This window comes from Chiloscyllium punctatum, chromosome 16 (genome assembly GCF_047496795.1).
Source record: "Chiloscyllium punctatum isolate Juve2018m chromosome 16, sChiPun1.3, whole genome shotgun sequence".
Classification (NCBI taxonomy): Eukaryota; Metazoa; Chordata; class Chondrichthyes; order Orectolobiformes; family Hemiscylliidae; genus Chiloscyllium; species Chiloscyllium punctatum.
The window spans coordinates 62,453,535-62,477,753 of record NC_092754.1 but is presented as its reverse complement, the minus strand read 5'-3'; positions in this window follow the sequence as shown (position 1 = coordinate 62,477,753).

The window sequence follows — 24,219 nt, the reverse complement described above, 5'->3', positions numbered from 1 at the left end:
TCCTTTGCAAACCCCTCCAGTACAATCACATCCTTCCTTATAATGAGGCTCCCAGAACGACATACAGTACGCCATCATGGACTAAACCAAGCCCTGTATAACACTTATAATCTACTCCCTGATTAATAAACGCGACACCCAAGGTTCAATTCTTAACTAGTCCATTACCCTGTTCAGTCACATTCAGAGATGTATGGAGAAACACCCTCTGAGCTCCCTAGTGTGCTGCCAATCATTGTGTACACCCCATGTCTGGTTCCTCCTTCCAAAGTACATCACCTCATATTTATCAGGATCACATTCCATCTGCCATTGATCTGCCCATCTGATCATTCTACTTGTATTTTCCTTTAAAATCAGAACTTCGTCCTCACTACCAACCACCCGGCCAATCTTTGTGTCAAACACAAACTTGCTTATCACAACTCCCACCCCTCCACCCACTCCCCCTCCAGATTCACATCTACACCATTTATGAATGCTACAAACAATAAGGGACACAACACTGATCCCTGTGGTACACCAGGGGACACTGGTCTCCAGTCACACAAACAGCCTTCTCCCACCACCCTCTGCCTCCTGACACTAAGACAATTTTCGCTGTAATGTTTCCAGTTATCCTTGATACTCTGAGATTTTACTTTATTTTTTTCAGTTTCCCATGCGGAACTTTGTCAAAGGCATTGCATCAAAACTAAATAAGCGACCTCCTCAAACTAATTGAATCAACTCCATTAGTGTGACTTCACTCTGATAAAGTCATGATGATTATCCCTGATCAAAACTTGCCATTCTGATTGGAGTTCAATTTTCTTCTTCTCTATTTTCTCCAGTAGTTTCCCGAGCAGTGATTTAATACTCGCTCGTCTAGAGTTTCCTGGTCTATCTCTACCAGCCTTACTTTGAAGTGCGATCATAATAGCTGTTCTCCAGTCCTCTGGCACCTCCCCTATTGTCAAATTCTAATTAAAATTTCCAGTCAGCGTCTTTCCTCCCTTGACTCCAACGGCATCCAGACCTGCGGATTGGTCCAATTTTATACCAGACAAAGCCTCAAACCGCCGCTCGTATTTTACATCAATCTCTTTTCAAGAGCTTTCCAGTCCATCTTCTCAAATTCTGTACCTGCATCCTCCTTCTCCCAAGTAAAACAGCTGTGATGTTTACATGTAACAATCTATCAATGTTCTCCGGGTTGACACACTGATTGCCCCTTTGATTTCTAATGGACACTAACTGTTGCTGATTATTCTGTTCTACTTGTCCGTGTAGAATATCATGGGATTCTCCCTCATCTCTCCTGCTTATACTTCTCAATGTCCCTCGGTTGTTCTCTCCCCTCTATGTTTCTAAGTTTCACTAAAATCACCTCTCATCTTTTGAAACTTGAGATCACAGGCTGAGTTTCCACATCAGACAATATTGCCATTTTAGGGATTAATCTGGAGAATACCTTTTGCAGTTCGTCTGTAGTATATTCTATCTTAGATTGGGACTCCAATCGGTACACAATACTCTCAAGTTTAGTCTCAGCAACACTCTGTGCAGCTGGTGCATGGCATCTTCTATATTTCAATTAATTCACATGAATGTAAACCTAATTTTTCGTTTCCTATATGCTTGTGTTTAGATTACATTGCATTACAGTGTGGAAACAGGCCCTTCGGCCCAACAAGTCCACACCGACCCACCGAAGCGCAATCCACCCATACCCCTACATTTACCCCTTACCTAACACTACAGGCAATTTAGCATGGCCAATTCACCTTACCTGCACATCTTTGGACTGTGGGAGGAAACCGGAACACCCAGAGGAAACCCACGCAGACACAGGGAGAATGTGCAAACTCCACACAGTCAGTCACCTGAGGCGGGATTTGAACCCGTGTCTCTGGCGCTGTGAGGTAGCAGTGCTAACCACTGTGCCACTGTGCCACCCAATTCTTCCCAATTCCTTTCACTTTAACTTTTCTTATGATGTTAGTGGGAAAGTTCTTTAAAAAGATCCTCTTGAATATCCAACTATACATTTTCCATTAGCTCCTCATTGCCTACGTCCACAAGAATCATCTTCAAACCATTCCAAAAAGATGTTTGCCACTTATGGTTTTCGTTTCATCGATGCATTATCATCCTCCACAGTTTTCCCATTACCTTCTATATATCCAGTAATACGTTCTTTATAATCGAGCCCAACAGACACCCGACCGCGGATGACAAGTTACTGATCTGTAGTTCACCACTGTCCATCTTCATCCTTTCTTAAAATGTTGGTTAATATTTATAAACTTTGCCTTATCCAGATTGGCTAAATATCTTTCGGGAATGTATTGGAAAACAACGTGATAATCTGTGATGCAATCAATATGCCTATTGCTGCTTCCTCTGAAACTCTTGCATGAAGTACATCTGATCTGTCAGATTTATAAATACTCAATCCAGCTTTCTTTTAAAACATAACCTCAACACTGATAAGAATGATCTTAGACTTTACTTACACAAGTCCCATGGTCACTTGGTATTTCTGGGAGAATTTCTGGATGTTCTGCCTTGAAGATAGACACAAAGAAACTGTTTCTTTTCCCTGCGATTTCTCTGTTGTCACCAATAAATTATTCTGTCCGCACACCCACTGTTCCACATTTGACCTTGTTTTTATTTTTGTTTCATACACTGATGTACTTTTTTTTAGCAGTCTTTATGTTTTTCTTTTGTTTGTATGCTTTTTCGCTTTTTGATTTTCTTTTCTTGGTCATCCGTTGCTGGGTCCTGAATTTCTCCGAATCCACTGGCTTACTACGGTACTTGGCATTTTTCGAAGCTAATTCCTGTGATCTAATAGATAGTTGAAGGTGAGGCTAAAAGGGTTAGGTCGGAGAGGCGGGTGGACCAGATTGATCGGAAGGAAGATGAACAGATAGGAACGTTAAAAGGGGGGATGATGCTGAGTTGAAAGATTGGACTGGGATAAGGTGGAGTTAGGGTAAATGGGGAAACGGGTGAAACCTACATTAATCCCCTGTGGTTGGAGGGTCCCAAGGTAGAAGAGGAACCTTTCTTCATCCATTCTTCGGGTGGTTAGGGTTTGGCGATGGAGGAGGCCCAGGACTCTCACGTCCTTGGCAGAGTGGAAAGGGGAGTTAAAGTGTTCAGCCACAAGGTGGTGGAGTTGGTCAATGTGGCTGTTCCAGATATGTTCTCTGAAATGATCCACCTGCCTTACCAATGTAGAGAAGACCACACTGGCTTTAATGTATGTAGTAGATGAGGCGTTCTGTCTCCCTTCATCACCTATCACTTTCAACCCCACCTTCATCTACCTTTCGCATTCCTAGCTACCTCCCTCCTGCCACACCGCCTTCTCATTTATCTCTCAGCCCCCTTCATCCATAAGCCTCATTCCTGATGAAGGGCTTATGCCCAAAACGTCAATTCAACTGCTCCTAGTCCGCTGCCTGACTGTGCTTTTCCAGCACCACATTCTTCAACTCTGATCTTCCAGCACCACACTCTTCGACTCTGATCTCCAGCATCTGCAGTCCCCAATTTCTCCTCACATCTTCAGGGCTTGCATGATTCAGATTTATGACAGTTACTTCAAATAAAACAAAAACTACCGTGTACTCAAACAGCATAAAAGAAAACCAATGCATTGTGGTCACTGTTCCCAAAAGGTCCTTTACAGCAAAGTCTTCAATTAGATCTTTTGATCATCCAACACCAATTCCTAAATAACCTGATCTCTAGCTCAGTGCTCGACAAAATGTTAATGCCAGCTATCTAACACATGCTCATGAAATCCATTTTTCCCAGTATTAGCATTCAGTTGGGTTAACACAGTTTAGATATAATGTAAACAGTACGTTATTACTGCAGTAGCCACAAATGTGTATATCCCATTTTCCTGTTTTATAACATGTCCAGCATTTGTATAGCAGCTTTCACTTTGACATATAACTCCCATCAATGTTTCCTTCTCCTTGCTGTTTTTACACTCCACCTTACTAGATTCTGGAGAATCTGAGCGATGTGGGATTTGGGGAGATTAATGGTAGAGATCATCTCGCCACATCATTTATGATCTTCTTAAGCATCATTGTGACATTTTCTCCAGATCTCCCGTTATGCTGATGTAGTAGAGAAGGACAATGATCTTCCAACAATGATCTGTATTCCCCCAGAGAGCTGATAATGCTCTAACTTGGGAGGGAACCTTACAACAGGCTGGTAAAGTGTTGCTGCTGTTGTACAGGGTCTTAGTGAGATCACATCTGGAGTAGTGTGTACAGATTTAGTCTCTTCAATGAAGAAAGGATGTTGTTATATTGGAAGCAGCTCAGAGATGGTTCCCCCAGCTGATTCCTGCAATGAAGGTGCTAGCTTATAACGGAAGGATGATCAGGTTGGTCCAATAGCCATTGGAGTTTACAAAAATAAAGGATGATCTTATTTCAACATAGATGACAGGAAGGAGTCAACAACTGAAGAGAATTACACAGATAGTGGGGGAATCCATTCCGTTCTCCAGCCTGTTACACAGGAACAACAGGAGGATATTCAGGCCTTCGAACCTGTTACACCAGAATAGGACGACACTGTTCAGCCCTTCTAGCCCGATGTATATTTACAGGAGGAGGCCAGTCAGCCCCTCGAATCTATAACAGTGGACCCAGAGTAGGCCATGCTGCACCAGTATCCTGTTACACAGCAACAGGATCAGTCCATTCAGCCTCCTCAAGTCCGTAACATAGGAACTGGAAGTGGTCACACAGTGACTGGAGATTGTTACACTGGGATAACAGGAGGCCATGCAGACCCACCGAGTCGGTTGCAAGGGAAACGTGTTAGGATAAACCTATCTGAGACTTTTTTCATGAGAAAGGAGGAGGTAATTCAGACACGTGTCTGTGGTATGGGAACAAGAGAAGACCAATCGCTCCCGTCGTCCCATCTCTGGGATACATGAGGAGACTGTTCAGTATCTCCACCGATTATGGAGAAATATGAGAAGACCCATCAGACCCTCAAAATGTTACACAGCAACGGGAAGATTCCATAATCCCCCACCCCTCTAACGCATCAACAGGAGGAGGTCATTCTGGCCTTGGAGATGACAACATGAGAATATCAGAAAGACTTCATCCCATCGATTTTGTACACCAGCAGGATGATGAGTCCAGTCAACGACACATACCGCTTATGCAGCAATTGGAGCACATCTCTTAAAACCCTTTTGTCCATCAAACAGGAATTCAAAGAAAACGCAAAGGTTTTCAAAAGGGAAGAACTTATAAGAACTGAATACATTAGGGAGTAAAATGCAACAATAAAGTATTGTAATTTAAGGCAAATTATTAGAATCCATTGTTGAGGACATTTGCAAAAGTAAACCACAATCCATCGGACTCAACATGGTTTTACAAAAGATAAACCATGATTGAAGTGTTTTCTTGAGTTATTTAAAGATGTGACAAACAAGGTGGATAGTGGGAATCCTGGAGATGGAATATATCTGGTCTTCGTGAAGGCATCGGATATGTCGCTTCTCCAAAGAGTGAGTGGTTAGATCAGACAGCATCAGTTTAGGAATAATTTATTGGTTTGGATGGAGGATTGGTTAACTAACAAAATGCAGTCAGATGAATTTCATGTATCATTTTCTATTGGAAAAATGCAATTTGTTGGGTGCCATAGATTTCAGTTCTCATGCCTCAACCATTTGGGATCGATATTATTACTCGGTTGACGGGATAGAAAATACTATAGCTACATTTTCAGATGACACTAACATTGGTGGGAAATTACTTTGGAATGATGATGCAAGAGATTTAAAAACTATATGAATAGGTTGGGTGAATGGGCAAACGTTTGGCAATGAAATTAAAGTGGATAAATATAGGGTTATTCAAGCTGGCCAGCCGAATAAAAAGGCAAATTATTATCTAAATGGAGAGAAACTTCATAGTGCTTAAGTGCAGAGGGATCTGGGGGCCTGCTTGCATATCACAGAAAACTTGCTTGCGGGTACTTCAAATAATGAGAAATGCAAGTATAACTTCATAGTTTATTTGTAAAAGGATAGAGTAGAAAGGTAGGGAGTGTTGCTGTAGCTATGCAAGGCATTAGTGAGGCTGCAACTGGAGTACAGTTTGGGTGTCCTGCAGAATGAGGTATTTCCATTGGAGGCAATTCAGAAGAGGTTCATTAGATTGATTCCATATTTGAAGTGTTTGTCTTATGAAGAGAAATTGAGCAGTTTAGGCCTATACTCTCGATTTTATAAGAACGATAGGAGAGCTCATTGAGGTCTGTAAGATGCGAAATATAATTGAAAGTGTTGGTGTGGAGTGGATATTTTTTTCATCAGCCGCAATCTCCAACAAGAGACTAGAGTTTGACCATCAAGAGATAGCAGGGATGTGGAACAGAGGCCGCGATGACATCAGCCATGATTGTATTCCATGGCGGAGCAGATTCGAGAGGTTGGATTCCAGACTGATTCTCCTCATTCATATTCAGCTTTTCCACTGTGTTACACAGTAATGGGAGAGGACTGTGTATCAAAGAGGAAGCAGGCACTCCGGCTACATCAGTCTTAATCAGTTTGACAGAACGTCACCAGTGGAGTCACACAGTGACCAGTGCTGGGTCATCCACTATTTACAATCTAAATCAATGATCAGGAGGATGGAACAGATATAGAGATACTGATTTGGTCATGTTGCTGTGATAAGCAAGAGATTAAATTATCAAGAGAGGTAAAGGCAATGGATAATAATTTGGCAGCTGCAATATAACATGATATAACCTGTCATTTCATTTACAGGAATAATGGAAGGCAGTATGTTACTGAAATGGAGAGGGATTACAGGGATTAATGATACTGTGTACTGGGGGGTTCTCTCAGACCCGTTCAGACATGGGAGGTTTTGCTCCATCCCTGATCGTCTGCTCCCAGACACTCCAAGTGACCCCATTGCTCTCCGTACACATGGAATGTTTTGAAGTGTTTGGTTGGTGATGGGGATGCTGTTTTCAAACATGTATTAAGGGGATGGCCTTTATCCAAGATACATTCATTCATTTCTACATGAAGACCCGAAGACGATGGGATTGCTGTCTGCTTGTTAATGAAGAAACTGTGTCTGCTGTCAGGACAGAGGTATTCTCCAACATAGTGTAAAGTGCATGGACACACGGTAACATTAACAGAGAGAGCTCCTTCAGTTCCTCTACCTCTCCCCATTTACATGGGTACTCTGCAGATGCCATGTACACCATCGGGAATCCCATTATACTGGATACACCCGGCAGCTCCCTGCTGTGGGGGAAACGATGTATTTACCTCATCCACCATATATATCCTCCATCACCGAATGGTTACATTGATGGCAACATACTGGGAGATGATGGCTATGTCACCCAGGCCTATTTGGAAAGTTCCAGAACATAGAAGCTGAATGAAACTGTGACCCGAACAGCCACTGGCAGCACCGTCCTTACCCCTGGGGTAAAGCTGCAGGACGGGTTAAAGGAGGTGACACTGCTCTGTGACCAGTTCCTTGATCAATCAGTGTCCCCTCACACTGCAGGCTGTTAATGGAAAACTCGGGTGGGTCCAACAGATCCCTTTCCACACATACACTAACTCTGTGTTTTCAGAGTTTCCCCACTCTGTAACCTTTGCTCCATTTGTTGCTCATGTTACTGACCCAGATGCTGTAACTACAGTCCCCAGGCTCCACCCAAAGATGGGTCAACAAATCCTCATGTCTCCCTGAATGTCTCAGGCAGCTCACAGCACAACCTCCAGCAAACCATCCCCAACCCCTCCACTAATTTTTTAATAACAGGAGTCAGTCAGAAACTCCTCATCTATAAGTGTTGTAGACCAGACCAGATCCCTGCAAAATACTTTACGAAGGTCGATTAGACCCAAACCTTTCCTTATTTTAAAAATAGATGTGTAGTGTGCGTTCCTGATATGTTGTGACTGGTCAAACCACTTGACATTAAGCAAAATATAATCTATTCAAATGTTTTAGTTAAAATACAATCAAAGAAAAGAACATTTTGAGATAGCTTTTCTGTTTGAACACTTACACAAACAATAGATACCGTACCTTCTTGGTATACACCGCTTGGCACAAAGATATATTCAAATACAGATCCTTACATGCAGTTTTCCGATCGAAGAGATATCAACATCAACAGAGATCTCAGAGAGAAAAGCAGCTGGGGATCATGTATCGAAACTTCCAACCCTTTCCGGGATCCCCAACAGCTTCTGAATGCTGCAGCAAAAAACGAACTGAGAAAACCTGGTCTGGGAGAGCTGGCCGCTGCCCTTCCATTGTTACCAATGTTTTAATAAAACCGAAAGGCTTTCTCAAATTTTTACTTAAACTGTTTTCAGACAGCAGTTCTGCACCTCTGCCTTTATAACCTCTCTTCAAAAGAAAATCCCAAGATAAAATAACCTTTTTACAGTGACAGTAAACTCGCAACTCCACCTTTAAAAAAATGATCCATCAATATACAAAAAGGGATTCATTTTAGACCTCCTAATCTTCCTCTATGAGTAGACTGGCGGGAATGGCGGGATTACCTTACACTGAAAGACTGAAGTGACTGGGCTTGCATACCCTTGAGTTTAGAAGACTAAGAGGGGATCTGATTGAGACATAGAAGATTTTGAAAGGATTGGACACTCTGGCAGCAGGAAACATGTTTTCGCTGACGGCTGAGTGCCGAATCAGAGGACACAGCTTAAAAATACGAGGTAGACCATGTTGGAGAGAGATGAGGAGAAACGTCTTCACCCAGAGAGTGGTGGCTGTGTGGAATGCTCTGCCCCAGAGGGCAGTGGAGGCCAAGTCTCTGGATTCATTTAAGAAAGAGTTGGATAGAGCTCTCAAAGGTAGTGGAATCAAGGGTTATGGAGATAAGGCAGGAAGAGGATACTGATTAGGAATGATCAGCCATGATCATATTGAATGGTGGTGCAGGCTCGAAGGGCAGAATGGCCTACTCCTGCACCTATTGTCTATTGACTGCAATGCATATATATTACATTGAATCTGAGCATACAAATGTTCACAACGAGATTCGATTTTAGTCATTTTACTCCTGCCACAGAATGCCTTTGTCTTTCTTCGCTCAAGTTTCCACAACATGTCAAAACTTAGGTTTTCTAACCCCGTCACATGTATAATTTCATATTGAATGGCGGAAATAATAAGCTCCGTCGACACAGACTGGTATTTTTCTCCCAAAATTTCTCCAAAGACTTTAAGGGGTCACGATCAGTGAAAACGATTTGTCTCAGATACGTTATTTGCAATTTAAATGCTGAAATGTTGTAACACCAACACCAAGCTCAAGGCCTCCTTCCCTATTGTGGAATAAATCTGTTGATGTTTCCACTGGACACTCTGACACACGTTACATCATGGAGCACTTCTCATCTCTCCAATAGTCCCTCTGAATGACATAGCTCCTCATGTCTCAGCGTAAAAGAATTACATCCTTCTTTACCTCTTAATGCTGTAACCTCTTTACCTGCTACCCCTGGCCTATGCCAGTAAACCTTACTCTCACAGGGATATGTTCTATGAAAATCTCACACATTCTTCTCAATCTCTCACAGAAACCAAACTTTGATTTCTGAACTCAATCTTCATCATCAGCCATTTTAGCTTCGAACCTTCCCATTGTTACTCTCTGCTCTTCCACATGAGTCCTCATGACTGCAGGAAGTAAATTGTTGAATTTCTCGAAAATAAGAATCTCTCTAAGGGTCATGGGTTTGCTCTGATTTAATACCCTTCCCCACCTTTCAAAATTTGTTTGATCCTTTCAAACACAACGTGCGTTTAACCAGGCATGCTATTTTAGATTCCTGAAACACTGTCTGTCAGCTTCTAGAACAAGCTCATATGCACTTAAAATGTCTTTCTTTACCTCCTCATACTCAGCAGATACCTCCTCTGATAGGGATGCAAATGCCTATCAGCTTTGTTTGAATCAACTAAATCCACATGTTCTCTGGCAACTGCATTTGTTTAGCCACTTTCTGAAATGATATTAAAAAGGCTCCCTCCATCATTCTCATCAAATTTAGATAATACCTGGAGGTATTTAAACAGATCCCCATCAGACCTTTGGCTATATAGTGTTGCTCATCCTCACTATCCTCCTTATCCAGCCGACTGTCTGCCTTCATCTCCACCTTCTATGTCAACTTTCCTCTCTAATTACTAACTTTTGAAGTTGAAACTTTCTGCTTTTCTTCTCTCTTTTTCTCTCTTTCGTCTTCATTTCCTTTTCTTTTATTTCTACTTTTCATCATAATTCAAACAGTTTCAATTCCTTCTCATGTTCAAGGTGCCTCATTTGAAATTGAATTCTAGCTATTTCCAAAGAGTCTGATGGCGTTTCCACCAAATGTAATTGCCGAGCTATAGCTGTAATTATCTCTCATTTTCGCACAAACACAATTCCAACTCCAGCTTGTCTGCCAATTCCTACAGCTTCCCTTCATTACCTTTTGTAAAATCCCTAAAATTACTTTTTCCACACCCAGAGAACTCTTAGTGACTGAAATTGTCTTTATACTCAACACACTGTTTAAACCAACCGAATTCAACATCCAGAACCAAAGACACTAACAACTACCATACGGGACCTTTGAAACCAATAGCCTCCCAGTGCATACTCTCCAGTGTCTGCATGAGCTTATTCTGGATTCTCAGATTTCCTCCCGCAATCCAAAAGTGTGCATGTCAGGTGAATTGGCCATGCTAAATTGATTGTAGTTTTCAGGGATGTGTGGGTTAGGTGCCTTGGTCGGGGTAAATTTGTAATAACAGTGTTGAGGAATGGGTCTGGGTCGGTTACTCCTCGGAGGGTTGGTGTGGACTTGTTGGGTCGAATGGCCTGAATGCACACTGTAGGGATTGTAATTCTAAACACAATTTGCTATTATCGATTTAGAACCAGACAAGAGTCCCCAGTTTGTTATAGACCAACCAGACTGCCTCAAACTAGTTTAAGGAGGGAGCTTGGATGCCAAACCTTTTCTTATTTTAAAGGAAGATGTGACGTGGGTGTTCCAGATGTGATGGTACTCATCAAACCACTCACCATTAAGCAAAACACAATGTATTTAAACACTCTAATCAAAATCCATACACAATGAAGAGGAATTTAGACTAACTTAACTATTGGAAACCATAACAGAATAATGGATACAGTACCTTCTACAAATGAACTGTTCCAATATACTACAATCACCTAAACACACCCCTTGGCAAAAAGGAACATTCAAACGTGCATTCTTGCATACAGTTCTCCAATCCAGGAGGAAAGAGCATCAAGTGAGCTTCCAGAGAGAATAGCAGCTCGGGTAATTTACTAAAACTTACACCCGTTCTGGGACCCCAAGCACCTGGTGATTGTTATTGCTACAATGAAAAGAAACCTAGAAAGCCTGGTCTATACGAGCTGGCCATTGTTACTACTATTTATTAAAAACCCTAAAATCCCCGTAAGTTATTTACTTGAGCCGTTTTCATTAGGAAGTTTGGCCTTTAAGACCTCTTACTAACAATAAGGAGAAAATAACCTTTTATTTAAAAAGTGACAGCATTGTCAGGCAATTTACATGCCTGGTCCTTTACTCAGTGGTCTTCCTCGTGTTACTGATCGCAAGGTCACCTGAGAGGGACAGCCACAGGTACACACCAAGTTACAAGGATGTGTCTCATAACTTCTGAAACACGCCTGTCACATGGGACACACCGGGAAGTAAACAACAGCCTGACACACGCCATTTCATTATTTCTGAGCTATACAATGCCAGCACTCGATACACTAGGGAGACAAAACCCAAGGCCAGGGAAAGATACAGAGGGACAGAGAGATTCACATTAAAGACAGAAACAGGCAGTTAATTAACTGGGAGGAGTTTGTGGAAATATGGGGAAAAAGAAAGGGCAGTGGGACTAACTACAGAAGTGAGACCTTCGTGAGTAAAATGACAAAAATGAGAACATTGAATACCGGCATTGTCAGATCAGCTGAAATGGTTTGTTACATCAAATTCTGAATCTATATCACAGAACACCACAAACAAACATAAACTGGGACAAGATGACAGCCCAGCATGGAGAGCTGTGCACACCATGCTAGTGTGTTGCTCAGCGAACTGCACTATCTGGAGAGGATTGCAAACTTTACTAACATATGCTAACTATACTCGCATCAGATTACTGCCTATAATGGGAAGGTTTGCTCTCTGTGTGTGTTCATCAGAGACTGAGAGAGTGCACGCGATAGGCGTGGTTGAATGCGAAACTCATTGTTTGAGAAGGAACGCACATGGAGAAAACAATTTTAAATAAGAACAGCTGGCAGGCTTTTTGTTTATCAATAGAGAGAACGAGGGAAGTTTCATGGACAGATGAGGTAAAGTATTTGAGAATGTTAAAATAAAGGCATTGCCAGACAAAACAGCAATATACGTCGGCGTGCACATGAATGACAGATGGATGGGAGTTGGTGTGAGTTTGAATCAGATTTGCTTCGGCAGGTTTGAAGCCAGGAGCATCAGCAGCAGATTATTGGCTTCATTAAGCCTGTACTTCATAGGTCAAGGTTCAAACAGCAGATGGAATAAACCAGTGAGATATATTCTGGAGTAGTGAGTAGTTCAAGTTAGAAATGTCAGGGAATGGTGTCAAGAATCAGCTCATTGTCAAAGGCATCTCCCACAGTTGTGACGTGTCTGCTTCAACTGCAGATATTGGCCAGGGATGGGATGGAGACAGTGGAAGGAAGTGGAGTTTGTAACCAGAACAGTTGACAGTGACCTCCATGCTCTTAACAGCAAAGGCAATGATACGATGCATTATGATTCTCCCCTGAAACTGAATAGATCAACATAGAGATCCGTGAGTAACACTGCCAGAGCAGAGAGCGAGACGGTAATTGAACACCTTCATTGATGCAGTAAGCAGTGGTCTGTAGAGTGAATATCTAGATTGAGAAATTGGATTGGTTTGGAACAATAATAGTGGCAGGAAGTGTAGAAGATATGAAAAAACAATAATACAGTCATAACTGGTTTATAGAAAACAAAATCTGGACAGTGACACTCACCAGGAACACCAAAGATAGCCAGGAAGGGATCATAAAAGTATTGAATAATGAGAAGAGCGTAATAGTTCTGCGATGATAATGACCACCAATCAAATGCAGAAAGGTACCAAACATAATCGGCTAAGCTCCTGTCTATTGTTGGAATATTCCTATCTAATGTTCTCAGATTCTGATCCATTGTTGGAATATTTCAGTCTAATGTTCTCAGATTCTGATCCATTGTTGGAACATTCCAGTCTCATGTTCTCAGATTCTGATCTCCCCTCCCCTTCTCTCTGGATCTGCTGATCCCTGTCAGTGCTGTCGGTGATGCTCCCGCTCATGTTATGGGTTGACACATTGAACGGAGCCCATTTATCATTGAAAGATGGAAACTCTCCACTGGGATAATTAGAATCCATGGAGATTGGCATTAATCGCAGTCACTGAACAAATAGACTCAGTTAACCTGTTCAACACATCACTTTTCATTTACTGGATGCAATGGATGAGGGTTGCTGAGGGATGGACTATAAATCTTTCAATATTTTATATCTTTTTTCCTTGTATATGAGAGTATTAACAGAACACCGCAGGGGTCTATGTATGTTCCATTCTGTTTATGAAAGGAGGCAGTTATAAAATAACAGATCGGCTGCATAAAAAAGGGGGCGGGGGTCAAGTCTCTAGATACCTGAACACAAAGTACGGTGCTTATTGACCAGTGTGCGGCCACTCCTGGTTTTAATGTCCTGTTATCAAATCCTTTCATAACCTTGAGATAGAGCATTGGGACTGCTGCTCAGGAACAGGCCGAAGAAATTCTCTCCCAATGGGCCTCTTACAGAGGGAGAAGAGAAGACCAATCAGCCCATATTAGCCTGTTGCTACTTGAAAAGGTGGAAAGCTGGAATATTGGCACATTTTGTCAACAGAATCATTCAGAACAAAGAGATGTGTTGCTGCAGCTGCATAAAGGGTAACTGAGAGGGCACCTGCAGTACATTGTGTTGTCTGTGTTTCTGTATCTGAGAAAGGATGGACCTCCATCAGATACAGTTTAACGGCTGCTCGTAATCCATGGGTTGCTGTGTCTCGGATCTGTTACACAAGGACAGGAGGAGGCCATGCAGCCTCTCGAGTGTGTTTAGAAGAACTGGAGGAGGCCATTAAGCCTCTTGACTCTATTACAGAGGGACAGGAGGAGCCTCGTCAGACTTTCGAGCCCGTTATAGGGGGGCAGGAAGTGTTGATTTAACTTTCAAGTCTGTTACGCATGAATATTAGTTTTAAATTAGCTGTGGAATAGGAAAGACCTGATGTAAACATTAAAGTTCTAACTTTGAACAAGGCCAATTTTGAAAGTGTTAGGCGAGCCCTGTGAAAGGCTGATTGGAATACCCTATTCACAGGGAAAGGGATGGGTGGAAAATGCAAGGCCATCAAAACCTGGTTTCAGAGATTCCAGAGCCAACGTGTTCCCATTAGTGAGATGGGCAAGGCTGGTGGGTGCAGGGAGTGCTGGATGGTTAGATATATTGATGCTCTGGTCAAGGTAAGGAAGGAGGCATTAGTCAGGTAAACAGAGTTGAGCTCAAGTAAATCCAGAGAGGTGTATAAGGGCAGCAAGTGCAGAGTCAACGGGGAAATCGGGCCAGAAAAATGTGGACATGAGATGGCTTTAGAAATAGGGTTAACGAGGCGTTGAAGAAATTCTACAAATCCTTTAATTGTAAAAGATTAACTAGGGGGAGAACTGGGCCCCTTAAAGATCAGTAAGACTACCTGTGTGTGGAACCACCCGAGATTGGAGGGATATGAAACAAAAATTTATCGTCAGTATTTAATGAGGAGGAGGTTACAAGAGCGAGAGAATGAATAAATATACAGTGAAACATTGAAAGTTGTCTATATTACAAGGAGGTGTTTGACATTTTAAAACACATAAAGGTGAACTAATCCCTGGGACCAGATCTGTTGTATCCCAAATGTTTGTGAGAAGCTAGGAAAGAAATTGTTCAGCATTTTGCTGATATATTTGTATCATTGATTTCCACAGGTGAGGTGTCAAAAGACTGGAGGGCAGCAAACACAGTGTCATTATTTAAAAAGTAAGAAAAAAAACAGGTAACTATAGATTAGTGAGCCTGACGTCAATGGTGACTAAATTGTTGGAGGGGATTTTGTTGGAAAGGATGTAAATGCATTTGAAAAGACAAGGACTGAAGAGGGCTTTGTACATTGGAGATCACGTCTTACTGACTCGGTGTAATCTTTTGAGGAAGTGATGAAGATGATTGATGAAGACAGGCCAGTAGGTGTTGTCTTTTTGGAATTCAGTAAGATTACCAAAATGTTCTACATGATAGACTGGTTAGCAAGGTTAGACTGCCTGGAATCCAGGGAGAGCTCGCCTGTTAGATCCAAAATTTTCTTGAATATTCGACTCAAAGCACGCACCAATAAAGGGAAGATCACCAAATGCGTGATAGTGGACAGGGCGTGATAGTGGACATTTGTTCATTAAACTTGGAGACCTGTGACCAGTGGCGTGCCACAAAGATCAATAGTGGGTCCACTGCATTTTGTCACTTATACAAATCATTTACATTTGAGTATATGAAGTATTGTCAATAAGTTTTTAGATAATTCCAAATTTGGTGCTGTAGTCGACAGTGAAGAATGATCTCTCAGACTATAATGGGACCTTTTTAGGTGAACCGAGGAGTGGAAGATAGAGTATATTTTAGTTACATATGAGATGTTCCATTTTGGCAAGACAAATCAAAGTAAGACTTACAGGTAGTGCCCTGTCGAAAGCTGCCATTGAAGGAGAACTCCATTGAAATTATCGAAACCCTACAGTGAGGAAACAGGCTTTTCGGCCCATCGAGGCCACACCGACCCTCTAAACAGTATCCCACTGGACAAACACCTGCCCTATCCCTCTGAGCCTGCATTTCCCATGGGTAATCCACCTCCCCTACACATCCCTGGGTACGGTGCGCAATTTAGCATGGCCAATCTACCCTTATCTGTATATCCTTATACAGTTGGAGTAAAACATAGCACCCGGAGGAAACTCACACAGACACGGGGAGAATGTACAAACTCCACACAGCAAGTCATTCAAGGATGGAATTAAACCCAGGTCACTGCCCTGTGAGGCAGCAAAGCGAGCCTCGTGATGTAGGTTCTCCGTTCCTTCAAGGTGCTGTCACAGGTAGACAGCGCAGTGATGAAGGCATTTTGTGATCTTCCCTTTATTGGTGCGTGCTTTGAGTCGAAGCATTTGCATGACATGTTAAATCTGTACAGGACATTGGTTTGGCCACTTTTGTAATATTGCCTTTAATTCTGGTCTCCCTGTTGTCAGAAAGGTGTTGTCAAACTTGAAAGGGTGCAGAAGAGATTTAAAAGAATGTTGCAGGTGTTGGAGGGTTAGAGTTGCAGGGAGAGTTTTAATAGGCTGGGGATATTTTCAAGTGTTGAGGCTGGGGGGGGGGGGGGGGGGGGGGGATCCTTAAAGGTGTTTGTAAAATCATGAGGGGCATAGATAAGGTCAATGTCTTCCCAGGATAGACGAGTCCAAAATTAGAAGACAAAAGTTTAAGGTGAGAGGAGAATAATTTTAAAAAGGACATGAGGGACAACATGTTCACACAGAGACTGCTGTGTGTATGGATTGAACAGACAAAAGAGGTGGTGGAGGCAGGTTCAGTTACACCATTTAAAAGGCATTTGGATGGATATATGCCTGGGAAGGGTTTAGAGGGAGCTGGGCCAATTGCTGGCAAGGGGGACGAGATTAATTTAGGATATTTGGCGGTATGGATGACCAGACCGAATGATCTTTTTCCGTGCTGTACATCTCTGAGAGTCTATTGACTCTTCAGTGTATAACACGGGAACAGGAGGAGGCTATTCAGCATCTGAATTTTGCCAATCGGCTTGTTTGCTCAATCACAGAGAGTCAAATACAAAAATACATCATTCAGATGTCGATGGTGTTTTACAGAAACAGGGAAAGGCCTTTAGTCAAGAAAAAGTTGAAAAGAATGTGAAGAGGCCATTCAGTCCCTCACCTCCATTCCATAGGAGCAGCAGGTGAGCACAGAGCTATTGGAGCCTGTTACTCAGGAGCAGGAGGGGGACATCTACTTCCACAAACTTGGGATCAGGAGGCAGTCATTCAACTGTTCGAGGCTGGGACACAGGAACAGGAGCCAGCTATTCAACTGCTCAAAACTGGGGCACAGGGAAATCTGGAGGCTAGTGAGGCCCGAGGATCCTGTCACGCAGGAACAGGAGGAGGTGATTCACTCCCCACCAGTATGGGACACTGGGAGAGAAGGGGAGTTTGCTTGGAACAAACAGAAATATATGAATAAGTTACATCAGTGGTCCATTCAATCCTGCCCCAACATTCACTTAGAACACGGCTGATCTGATTGTGATTCCCTCATTCCATTTTACAGAGATGCCCCTCTCTGTAGCCTGTGCTCCATTGTTGGTCATGTTGCAGACCCAGATGCTGTAACAACAGTCACCATGGCTCATCCAGAGGGTCGGGTTTAACTGGATGAGTCAGGATTTGAAGAGTCCAATCACAAGAATTATAACAAAAATAAAGGCATGGCCAGATGTTTAGCTCTCTCACATTCGCAATCTAACTCACATAACCATTACATATTCAGGATGGACCACTGTGTAGATCCGGCTAGTGTACAGCTGTATGTAACCCAGCAATGTGCAGAGTGAAACTCTGTGCAGCCCACACCAATGCTGGATCTATAATCCTAGGCTAAATGCCCAGCATGGGGAGCTGTGCAGTCCGCACTGGTTCATTCATATATAAACGCAGGCTGTTGCATTCCTCAGTAACACTGTGTTAGATCGCAGCTCAGTGTGGGGAAACTTGCAGCCAATTTTGGAACTGACAGGATGTGCAGCTCCCATCCATTTACAGCTCCATTTCTCCACTGTGCCTTGACAAGGGATGCTGCGAATGTGAAAGTCACTACGAGGAAGAGATGTAAATGGAAACAATTTAAATACCAATAGTTCTGATTAAGGCGCGTATCACTCTAGTATTTAAAGATGAAATAACGGAGACAATATCCAATGAGATTTTGTAAATGATGCAAACAATAAGAGGGGTTGGTAACGTTATCGTGGTTGCACTATAAGCCTTCAAATAATCAATGGGAATTAGAAGAACAAATATGCAGGAAGACTAGCGAGACTTGCAGGAGCAATAGGGTTGTCATAATAGATGATTTTAATTCTCCTAACATAGACTGGGACTTCCAGAGGGTTAAGAACTTAGGTGGAACGTTATTTGTTAAGTGTGTTCAGGAAAGCTTCCACAAGCAGTATGTACAAGAACCTACTCGGGAAGGGACAAACTCGACCTACTGTTGGGAAACAGGGCAGGATAGGTGACGGAGGTAAAGTGGGGGAGCATTTTGGGAAAAGTGACCAGAGATGTATTAATGTTAAAATAGGTATGGTAGGGAAAAAATTGGCCCACAGATTCAAGTTCTAAATTGGGGCAAGGCGAATTTTGAGGAAATTAGACAGGGGATTGCAGGGCTTGATTGGAGTAGTGTGTTTCCAGATAAAAGGATCCAGGGCAAGTGGGAGGGCTTCAAAAGTGAGATAGCTCGAGTTCAAGGCGTATATGTTCCTGTGAGGGTGAAGGGAAAGTGAGGCTGGAAGAGAGAACCCTGGATGACAAGAATTATTGAGGCTCTGACCAGAAAGAAAGGAAGCGTCACTCAAGTACAGGCAGCTGGCTCCAAGGGAATCTCTGGAGGTACACATGGGTTACAGGAGTTTACTGAAGAAGGAAATCAGCAGGGCTAAAATGGGGTATGAGATAGCCTTGGCTGAGCAGATTAAGATGAATCCAAATTCAGTATAGTAAATAAAAAGAACAACTAGAGAGAGATAGGATGCCTGAAAATCCAAAATGAGCATGCATGTGTAAAACCTCAAGAGATGGGTGAGGTCCTCACTTTCCACTCTGTGTTTATCATGAAGAAAGACATGAAGACCTGTGACCTTTGGGAGGTTAGTTGTGATATCTTGGTACAGTCCATATCACAGTAGAGGTGCTGATGGACATATTAGAATGCATACAGTCAGATAAATCTCTTTGTCCTGACCAGATATATCTAAGAGCACTGCACAAGGCGAGAGAAGGTAGTTCAGGGGCAAGGTCCTGGAAGACTGGACAGTAGCAAATGTCGTGCCCTTATTCAGAAGGGCTGCAAAGAAAAGCCTGGTAAATATAGACCAGTAAGCTCCACATCTGTATTCGGTAAACTGCTTGAGAAGGTTCGGAGATATAGGATATGGATGCATTTGGGAAGACAGAGTTTGACTTGGAGCAGTCAGCATAGCTTTGTGCATGGCAGATCATGCCTGACAAAGTTTGATAGAGATTATTGAGGAAGTGACCTGGAAGGTTGATGAGGAAAGATGGTGGACATAGTCTATATGGATTTCAGTAAGGCCTTTGATAAGGTTCCACATGGTAGGCCGCTCTAGAAGGTTAGATCGCATGGACTCCAATGTAAACTGGCAAATTGGCGACACAATTGGCTTAATGTTCTGAAACAAATGGCTATGGTGGAGGTATGCTTGTCAGACTGGAGGCCTGTAACTAGTGGAGTGCCTTAGTGGTCAGTCCTGGGCCCATTGCTGTTTGTTATCTATATCAATGATTTGGACCATAGTACACAACGCAACGTTTGTAGGTTTGCAGATGACACTAAATTAGGAGAAATCATTTACAGTGAGGAACTTTATCAGAAATTGCAGCAGTACCTTGATCAGCTGGGGAAGTGGACTGAGAAATAGCAAATGGAGTTTAATTTAGATAAGTGTGACGTCTTGCATTTTGGAAAGTCAAATCCAGGTAGGAGTTTAATGACGAATGATAGTGCCTTAAGGAGTGTAGTGGAACAAAAGGTCGTTGGAGATCAGGTGCACGGTTGTCTGAAATTTGAGTCACAGATACACAGGACAGTGAAGGACGCTATTGGCACATTGACCTTCATCAACGCATTGAGTATAGAAGGTGGGACGTTATGCTGCAATTGTACAGGATGTTGGTAAGGCTGCAGTTGGAGTATTGTGTTCAGTTTTGTTCATCTTGCTCTAGAAAGGATATTATTGAACTGGAAAGTATGCAGAACAAATTTCCAACGATGTTTCCTGGGCTATAAGCTCTAAGTTATAGGCGGAGGTTGGACAGATTAGAACTTATTTCTTTACAGCTTAGGAAACTGAGGGGGTTCTTATAGAAGTGTAGCCCTTATAAAATCATGAGAGGCGTGCATGGGGTGAATACTTCAAACTTCTTTCTCAAGTTTGGTGAATCGAAGACTAGAGGACATCCATTAATGTTTGGAAAGGATAAAAAATAAAAAGGAAACTGAGGGGCAACTTTTTTACATAGAGTGTGGTACGCATATGGACTGAGCTGTCAGTGGAAGTGATTGAGGTGGGTACAATAACAACATTGAAAAGGCAATTGGACAAATACACAGATAGGAAAGGATTAGGGGGATACAGAACAAGGGCAGGGAAATGGGGTGAGTCTGGATGTATATTTTGGTTGCCATGGACCAGCTAGGCCAAATGACTAGTCATACTGGCAGTCTCGTGCAATATGACTGTAAATGAGTGTGTTTTGGGGTGGATATAGGATGCGGGGGGGGGGGGGGGGGGAGACTGAGATAAAATGCCATGGAAGGATATGTTCACAGGTTTCAGAATGAAAACCTTTCTATAGTATCATGCAACCCGGTCTGTATTTCGAAGAATTATGAGTGAAAGGGATATTGCTGTGAGTTCAGGCGATGGAGAGTTTTGAATGAGCATTTGTTCTGCAGCTTTGTAACTGGGAGTGAGGGCAGCAGAGTCTTCGCCTCACTGGGCTAAATCTAACAAAAAACTGTCGCAGTGACATTTAAATTAAGTGTGACAGAGGGGTTGTCTGCACAAGGCCGAGCGAGTTTTCTGGTGCTATCTTAGCAAACTCATCTCATTAACTAGCCACCCCACTCCATAGTGTCCCTCTCATACAATGCCAGCCTGATTCTGCCACCCATCATGACTGGAGGTACTCACAATCGCCTGGATGCCCCTGGATATTCTGTGATCACTGACACTGGTGCCATCTTTAAAAGGCTGATGGGCACACGGTTGTGCTTTCTCAATTTGGAGCTGCCCTGCACATTTTCCCCAAGCATGGCAGCGTAGGGGAAATTACACCACGGTTTATCTACAGCAACATGGAGGTCCTGGTGGATGGGCTAGTACAAAGGGGACTATGATCTTCCCAGAGGGGGCCACACTACCAGACCCACCGAGCATGGTCTGGTCTCTCCACACAGCTCAGTGCAGTATCTACGGTCTGAAGGAATGTCCAGCAATACAGGACAAGCATCAATAACCTTCCCCAGTCTGGAGGGTTAAGGGTCACCGTATTCTCTCTGCTCCCTCACACTCACTGTATGTCTGTTATAGCACCGACACCGAACAAGGCTCATGCTCCACCACTCTCACTACTGCATGCAGCACCTTCCCTCTCTTTCTCTCTTGCCTTTCTAATGCCCCCCACATAGTTATAGAATATTCCTGGGAATGCCAATTATGGAATTTTCCAGGTATTGTTCCAACTTATTCCCAGTTTCAGGAAAACGGCTGTGCCCCAGTGTGTAACATGTAAGAGGATGGAGTAGAGATGCACGTTTTTCAAATCACACACAATTAAAATCCATCATGAGGCCATTCAGTACTTCAAATATGCTCCAACATTCAATACGTTTGGGGGTGATCTGATGGTTTTCTCAGCTCCATGTTACAGGAACTTTCAGTCATTCAACCCCCAGGTTCCTGTTACCGAGCAGATGATTGTCAGACACTTCATACCCCGGGTTTCTTCCACCATGTGTTCAGAAGGCATTTCCCATGGGGACGGACTCTCCTAACAATATATTTCATCTGATTTATAAATTCATGCAACAGTCAGCAAGCTTTCCACAGACCAATCAAAAACATGGACTTATTTTATGGTTATCGATATCCAATCACAATTAGTCATTCTGGTTATTTCACTTGTCTCACCTTATTGTATTCAGCCAAAGACAGCTTCCAAACACTTGTCTCATTATAAAATACAATTTCTAGCAGAGAACGTTTTTGTCTCAAATACACCTTTTTCCTTGTCATTAACATTTCTCTTGCCCTTTTTCTGCGGCTGATTCTGTGTGTAACAGTTACACAGTCTCCCACTCAGTTGGTTGGATGGTTGGTTTGTGATGCAGAGGGAGGCCACCAGCGTAGGTTCAATTGCCCCCAATTCCCCAGAGGTTATCATGAAGGGGATCCTCTCTCAACCTTACCCTATCACCCGTGTGGTGACCTTCAACGTAAACCACCACGAGTGGTCTCTCTAATGAGAGTTATTTGGGACTTTAATCTATCCATATTAGCATTTTAATTTTTAGCAAAATTTTTTATTGAAAAAGATATTTTTATTATTATATTAAACCAATAACAAAACAACTCAAATAACTGAACAAAATTACACCCATGTGCATGTATATACAAAATAAGTTAAAGTCTCTAAACGGACAGAAGAAAAACAAAAATAAACAATAAATAATAAATAATAACAATGTGATAGCTCTCGTTCTTCGAGAGCATCAACTGATACACATTCATACTTTCATAGTTCCTAAGATGTGATTCATTAACCAATATCGTCATGGCTATATAAAAGACCTTTTTAGAGTGGCAAATAAGCCTGCATCGCGGTAATCCAGAAAGGGTTGCCATATTTTATATAAATCTCTGCTTTTCGGTGCACCATACTAATCAGAACGTCCAAAGGGATATTCTCCATGACGAGCTTACAACGACCCAATAGACCCAATAGGGTTTTCAGACATCCAACACAACAGAGTATTCTTCCTAGCACATGAAGTGTGGGGGAGATACTAAAGGAGTATTGTGCATCAGTATTTACTGTGGAAAATCATATGGAATATATAAATTGTAGTGAAATAGATGGTGACACCTTGCAAAATGTCGATATTACAGACGAGGAAGTGCTGGATGTCTTGAAGCGGGTAAATGTGGATAAATCACCAGGACCTGATTAGGTGACCCCAGAACTCTGTGGGAAGCTAGAGAAGTGATTGCTGGGCGTCTTGCTGAGATATTTGTAATATGGATAGTCACTGGTGAGGTGCCGGAAGACTGGAGGTTCGCTAACGCTGTGCTATTGTATAAAAAGGGTGTTAAGGACAAGCCAGGGAACTATAGACAAGTGAGCCTGGCGTTGGTGATGGGCAAGTTGTTGGAGGGAATCGTGAGGGCCAGGATGTGCTTGTATTTAGAAAGGCAAGGACTGATTAGGGATAGTCAACATGGCTTTGTGCGTGAGAAATCATGTCTCACAAACTTGATTTAGTTTCTTGAGGAAGTAACAAAGAGGATTGAGGAGGGCAGAGGGGTAGATGTGATCTATATGGACTTCAGTAAGGGTTTTGATGAGGTTCCCCATGGGAGACTGAATGGCATGGTTAGATCTCATGGAATACATGGAGAACTAGCCATTTGGATACAGGACTGGCTCAAAGGTAGAAAACATAGGGTGATGGTGAAGGGTTGTTTTTCAGACTGGAGGCCTGTGACAAGTTCAGTGCCACAAGGATCGGTGCAGAATTCCCTACATTTTGTCATTGACATAAATGATTTGGATGCAAGCATAAGAGGTACAATTAGTAAGTTTGCAGATGACACCAAAATTGGACGTGTAGTGGAGAGCGGAGAGGGTCACCTCAGATTGACCAAATGGCCAATGGGCTGAGAAGTGGCAGATGAAGTTTGATTCAGATAAATGCGAGGTGCTGCGTTTTGGGAAAGAAAATCTTAGCAGGACTTTTACACTTAATGGTAAGGTCGCAGGGAGTGTTGTTGAACAGAGACCTTGGAGTGCAGGTTCAAAGCTCCTTGAAAGAGGAGTTGCAGGTAGATAGGATAGTGATGAAGGCGTTT